Source organism: Amblyomma maculatum, chromosome 1, assembly GCF_055883805.1.
Source record: "Amblyomma maculatum isolate TAMU_Amacu chromosome 1, ASM5588380v1, whole genome shotgun sequence".
Taxonomy (NCBI): Eukaryota; Metazoa; Arthropoda; class Arachnida; order Ixodida; family Ixodidae; genus Amblyomma; species Amblyomma maculatum.
The window spans coordinates 56,717,304-56,724,095 of NC_139344.1; the positions used below are offsets into that span (position 1 = coordinate 56,717,304).

Genomic DNA, 6,792 nt, shown 5'->3' on the forward strand with positions numbered 1-6,792 from the left:
GTGATCCTCCACATGCAAGCAATTCTTACTAAAAAAAAGTGCTTTATTTTTCATATATAAATTACTTTGTACAACATTTGCACACTTTATATTATTAAACTGCACATTTTGCACGAGTTTTCTTTTTCGAGTATGGAACAAATGAACTCGACACAAAGCCAAGTCAATCCATTTGAGGTGCGTCTGGCTTCGCTGCTTAATCGTCGTTTTTTGGTGGGCCGGCGTTGCTGCGACCCGGTTGGAATAAGCTAGAAGCTTGGTGCAACCGGGTGAAAATAAGCAAATCGTTATTGCAACCCATGGATTGGCTTGGCTTTGTTTATTACTTTCGGATTGGTGTTTTTGCAGGAAAGCCCAAGGCAGATCACATGTCGTGTGTTTGTAAACGACGTTTGGAATGTGTGGTCGTGTGAATCGCGATTTTTGCGCCGTGCACATTTCGTGCCTCAGTGCTCATCTTGCAGTTTCTTCATGGATTACGTTAGTAACGACAGAGGCGATAGACGCATTAGAGGCTTCATGCATCCACAGAAGTTGAAAGAGTGCTCCTACCTGCGGACCCCGTTGGTCTCTCCGTTCATTCTGCAACAAATCATATTTGCGTGTTGCCTTACGAACAGGGCGTCTTGGATTTATTTTTGAAGCATGAATGGTGCACAGTGTGGCATAGTAGAAACCAAGAGCGTATGTAAAAGGCCTGTGTATGGGGATCGTGATTTGGTTTGTGCTGCCATGGAAGAAGAATATTCTCAATGTGTAGGTGGTCTTGGCTTTCGTTTTGAAGGTTGCGGTGTTTATGTAATCACCGTATGTGATCGCTTGACTGATTCTGGAAGGGTGTTTATGTGCTCTTTCTTTTGCAGTGCCGGACACTCCAGATAAAACGGGTCTTTTCGAAGCTGCTAGCAGTTTTCCCAAAACTGCCTTAGCGAAAGGACACTTCTATTTCGCGTTATTCACGAGGTGTGCGCGTTCGTGTAGTGTGCAAGAGTGTGTAAAAAATATTTAGCATTCACCCGTTCCTACGTTCCCTGAATCGCACAGGGTATAGGCACTAATATGGAGCCGAAATGGTGCATTTCGCCCTCAATATATCCCAATATTAACTTCGAAAAAAATATCCAGCAGGTTCGGTACTCGATTTTCTTTTACCGCTTTTCCCAAGTTGCGTCGCCTGTCTGCGCGCATTTTTCACGTTGCCCGCATTCTGCTGAAGCTGCCTGAATTGAACAAACCTCTATCCACTAGTTTGATTCAAGGCTTTCTGACCGACCGCGCGCGGTTTGTTACTGCTAATACCCAGTCTTCTTTCTCAAAGTTTTCTTTCAGCTATGTGTTCCACAAAGCACTGTCCCTTACTCTTAACGATCTCCCTTCAGTAACTTCTACCATCCACATTTTAGTTGATGACTGTGTACTTCGCTGCTCTGTAACCAACTCGTCCGACGCTTCTGCCTTATATCAATATCTAATTCGCATACAATAGTGATGTGCTATGTGGCCTCCGTCCCTGAGAAGCTTTAAACTGTTGATTTCTTCTCACCACTGCCAAAACAACACATCCTACTTGTTGTAGCCGCGGCGAGCGAAGCAGAGGCAGAGCGACTAAGCAACATGTTTATTCGGCATGCTGGGCCGTACAGATTAAGAGACCCGCACGAGCGATCTGCGCGCTGACTTCTTAACAAGTGCCACGCTCCCCCTCTCGGCGTTGCCATTCACACACGTCACAGCATCACGTGACACTACATACCAATCGCGCACAATGCGATCACATGATACTTCACTACTTACAAAATTAACACTAGTACTACTTTTTCAAAGAATTCGTTTAAGTACCTTGGTGGTCACCTCACTAATGGCTTAACATTGTCTTGCCTTGTAAGCCATGTAACTAATTACTCTAATAGAACTGTTGGATACCTCTATCGTAACCTACCCATGGCTGGCACCTTCTTGTGTAAAATTACTAGATTACAAAACCCTTGTGTGATCACAACTTTAATATACCAATCATATAGTTGATCCACACTACTGTAACTTTACTGAACCTTATGAGCCTGTTAAAAACCATGCCACCAGTTTCATTCCCTCGAATACTCCTTCAGCATCTCTGCCATGAAATCTCTGTTACAGTCTCTGTTCTAGTCACTGTACTTCATGCCCCTGCCTTTATCACAAGCTTTTCATACAAGACCTCATGGCAGTCGTCTCGGCTAACCTGTGTATAGAACACCTCGCACAGGTCATCGTAAAAGTGGCGTTTCACTGCATGCCCACACAACTACATTTCATGAGTCATTTTTCGCAAGCACTGTTCACAACTGGAATCATCCGTCATCAGTGATCCTGTAAGCTTCAGTACTGCCATCGAAGAACCTGTCTAATCATAGCCATGTATACCACCAGCCTGTCGCCATTTATCATTGTAAAGTCTTGCATTAGGACCTCTGAGGTATCAATAAACACATAAGTAAAAGCATGGTTGATAAAGATTCCTTACAATATGGGAACTGTGATTATGTTCGGCAGGAATATATATATATGTAACTGGATCATGTTGAACAGTGTTAAGCTTGAGCTTGGCACAATTGTCTTTCCTGTGATATTGAACTTAGAAATTAGGATACTGAGTGATAACACTGACATGGTGGCTTGCCTTTTGAACTTAGAATGAACTTAGAATTTAGAATTTGATTGCAGTATTCCTTTCTTTGCATTCATCCTAAATGCAGGGGTGGAAGTGCTGCTCCATTTGCTTCATTCTGCTCCAGTCTGCTTTCCCTGCTCCAAAATTGCTCCAATTCGACTGCATCAATGTTGTGACATTAAATTTAGTGGAGCACGGTTTTGCCGCAGAGTGGGCCATTACTGGTATTGACAGCAAGAACCGCAATCCGAGAAAATTAAGTTAAGCGACTATGAGAAGCGCAGCTGGGCAATGGTCTGTTATGAGTTCTGTATACAGGGTATGTGGTTGGTGTAGTCAAAACGATGGCAGCACACCGGTAGCAGAGGTGTAATGCATCTCACCCGAGCCTAATATGTATAAAATTTTAATATACTAGAAAAGTATGCAGCATAATGTTTGCTTATAAGCAAATTTGAGGAATTCGTTACGGAAAATGTTCTGTGCTCTTGATATAGCACCTACTTCCGGCCTTTTGAATCGCCTGTGGTGAGGGAAATGAGATCAGCGAGTGAAGCAGGCGCACCAGACTACTACGAGGTAGCGAAGCACTGGAAGTTGTAGACGAATATGTTTACTTAGGACAGGTAGTAACCGCAGATCTAGATCATGAAAGGGAAATAACTAGAAGAATAAGATTGGGATGGAGTGCATTTGGTAAGTATTCTGAGATTATGACTAGTATCTTAGCGGTATTGCTCAAGAGGAAGGTATACAGCAGTTGCATCTTACACTTACTCATCTATGGAGCTGAAACATGGAGGCTAACGGAAAGGGTTCTATTTAAGTTGAGGACAACGCAGATGACTATGGAATGAAAAATGGTAGGTGTAACGTTAAAAAATAGGAAGCACATAGAGTGAGTTAGAGAAATAACTTGAGTTAATTGCATTCTAGTGGAAATCAAGAAGATGAAATGGGCATGGGCAGGGCGTGTAATGCGTAGAGAGGACAACCGATGTTCGCTTAGGGTAATAAACGATTCCAAGGGAAGCAAATCGTCGCAGGGGACAGCAGAAAGTTGGGTGAGCGGATGAGGTTGAAAAGTTTGCAGGAGTAAAGTGGATGCAGCTAGCACAGGTAGAGGAGTATGGGAGAGGCCTTCACCCTGCAGTTGGTATAGTCTGGCCGATGATGACTACGAGCCATTGGAAACTTGGCCAGCTGCAATGAACTACACGGTTTGTTTGTAGCGATTCTGCTGTGAATACAAGCAGGTGCTTCACCATCTAGCCTGTCATGCCTACGACAGACAAAAGCACACTTGGAGCTCTTATGGAGGTGATGCCACTTAGGTGCCAGTCACTAAATGTGTTTTCAAAAGTGTTGGAAAGTCATACAGGGCCTATCGCCAGTGTGCTAAAACTAAGATAGTTCAAGCAATAATTTGAGCAGCCACAGAGGGCCATAAAGTAATGAATTTGAAGGGGAAAAAGGCTATACTTAAAGTGCCACCTATCTTCCCTGAAGGCGTTACTGGCCAGTACCCAGAAATTTATCGGCACAGGCGCAGGATCAAAAAGAATATGCACAAGATAGAAAGCAGAAATGTACTGTTCATTGATGTGAACTTCGAACTAGTGGCAATACTTGAGTGCATCAAGGTGGTGAAGTCCACCTTTGAATCTTACAAAACAGTATAAATCTCTTAGTTAAACGATCTTCAATTATGAAGTGTAGAAGGCAGCATTCCATTTGCTGCTATTTAACCCTTTGACTGGTTTTGCCGTACAGGTGCTGCGGCTGTATGCCGTCCCGCGGCGTTTTCGCAGTACGGGTATTGCGCTAAACGCATAGCGTTTGAAATAGTTCGACACTGGAGGTGATTTTTTTTTTTTTCGAAATATTCGGCAGTCAGAGTTAAGTGAGGAAGCTAGAATTCTATTATTAAAAGCGAGTCTAGAATCTTGCTCCAAGACATAATGTGATTGCTCCAAAACTCTCGTTTTATTGCTTCAAAGCTGCTCCGAAGTTACTTTATTACTGCTCCCTGAGCTGTTCTAAAATGCTTGAGCCTGCTTCCACCTGTGTAAATATATTTACTTTCTTCCTCTATACGGCGCTTCAACCAAGAAAAAGCTCGGTTATAATTTCTTTTCCGTGTTTTTTTGTTTGTGTGACTAAACTATTTAAACTAATATTCTGCCTTGAGGTCTAAACCAACTTAATAATCTCCTTAATAATAAGTAAAGCATATAAGCAGAAGGAGCGATCACTTTCACTTTGACATTAGATGTTGCAGAAAGTCAAGTTCATCATGGTTGACAGCAAAGTCTTGTTCGTTGTAATAAATTTATGACTGTATCAATACTTGTGCATGTTACTATTGGAATGAGGTCTTTGAGATTGAGATATATGTGGTCAGAGGTAGGGAGATGAACACAGCACCGACTGTCAACTGAGGTTTATTGGAAAACGGAGGAATTTATGCACATTTTCATAACATGTGACTCAGCCGAAGTCAAAACGTCATATACACATATACCGGTTTTCTCTCCTAACAAAGCACTGACAAAAAAATAAATAAATAACAATAAACAAGAAATCACAAAAATCCAAAACACAAGTGAAGTAGTATACACCATGACCAAGCACATGCCTCACCGCTAAACATTCGATGAAGACAAATGAAAAAGCCAGGTTGAGCTGTATATGGGCTTCTGTTGTCAAAATGTAAAGTATGAATGAGCAGGATTAAGTCGTGTCGTTAGCCTTAAAAACCACCAGATATAGAACCGGAAACTGCCATACAAGAAAAGATATAACAATACTAAGCGTTTTGAGTAAACCTACGCTACTTACAGGATCTCAAGTTCTTTTTCACTGAGCATTATTGAAGGTGCACTGACGCACAAGCCCTTTTTCTGTTTGATGACTCTTGCCTCCAGAATCTCTCTTGTAATCTGCTTGTTGCTTCTACCAATAATCTTTGTTTTGTGAAGCCCAGTGCTTAAAGTCTGGCTCAATCGGAGGGGGTCTGTACTGATTCGAGCATTGGTGGAAAGGGAAATAAAGAAAGAAAGTGGCTGGTTGCCTGTTTTGCAAATCGTTTTATACAAAGGGGAGAAATCATTATTTTTCTCCATCTCTGGTTTTTATTAATACTCAATGTGAAACTGTTGAAACGATAGAGAAGAAATCTTCCAATTACACCACTGACAAGAACAAAACAATGATTACTTGGTTTGTATTCTTACAGTCCTCATGCTTGAATTCAAGCTTTTGGGGATCTCAGACCCCTCTTAAATATTACGGGGGGGGTCTCTGACACACCCCCTGGCTTTAAGCCCTGTAGAAGCCAGGGCATACAACCTGTGCACCTGCTGCAGTGCAAATCAACGTTTCCTTCGCAGATGTTTCTTTTTTGCAAGTTTTTCATAGGTATAATTGTGTTCTCAGAGCCATTCATTGAGGCATCTACCCGTTTGTCTAATGTAACATTTCCCACAGCTTAGTGGGATCTCGTACACCACACCTGTGCTGCAGGGTACAAATAAAGTCTGGTGTTTTATGCTACATGCGCGTTGCTGCACACCACAAGTTTGAGTGATCCTACAAAGCTTCAATAACTTTTCCGAAGCTGTAAAAACTACTTCGATATTTACTTTTTTGCCTATTCGTTTCAAATCATGCGATATGCTGTGCAGATAGGGTATTGCAACCAGATTTTGTTGTTGTATTCTGTCCGCTGTGTTAGGCATAGCTTCCTTGCCGTTTGTTTTCATTTTTTTATAGGTTCCTTCAGCAACTGAGATGACACCATGTTCCGGATAGCCGGCTTCTTTCAACCTGTCAATTTGATGAATGAAGCTGCTTTCCAGGCATTTTCGAGATTATCTCATTCTTCTTTTGACACCTCTTCCTTTCTTCTGTCACTAAATTTCATGTCAAACGTAAAATGGGAACAAATTTTCTCACCATCCCGGCACATTTCATTTTCCTCACTTTTGTTTCCAGACCTGGTGGGCTTGGCTAGTCTTGCATCAGCTGACGGACTGGTTGGCTTTGGTGATCCGTACTCGGGACATTCTCGGTGCCTAATACTCCGTGTCATTAAAGTTTCTTCCTCCTTCTCCCAGCGCATTTCTTTCTTTACCGTTTCC

The 6,792-nt window shown here is 42.2% G+C and overlaps 1 long non-coding RNA gene across 1 annotated transcript; it reads left to right on the top strand.

The window, feature by feature from the left end:
• Positions 1-235: 235 nt before the first annotated feature.
• On the top strand, positions 236-2,482 carry LOC146202433 (uncharacterized). Its single transcript, XR_014703707.1, has 2 exons — positions 236-756; positions 864-2,482. It is a non-coding gene; the product is annotated as an uncharacterized LOC146202433 (long non-coding RNA).
• The last annotated feature ends 4,310 nt before the right edge of the window (positions 2,483-6,792 follow it).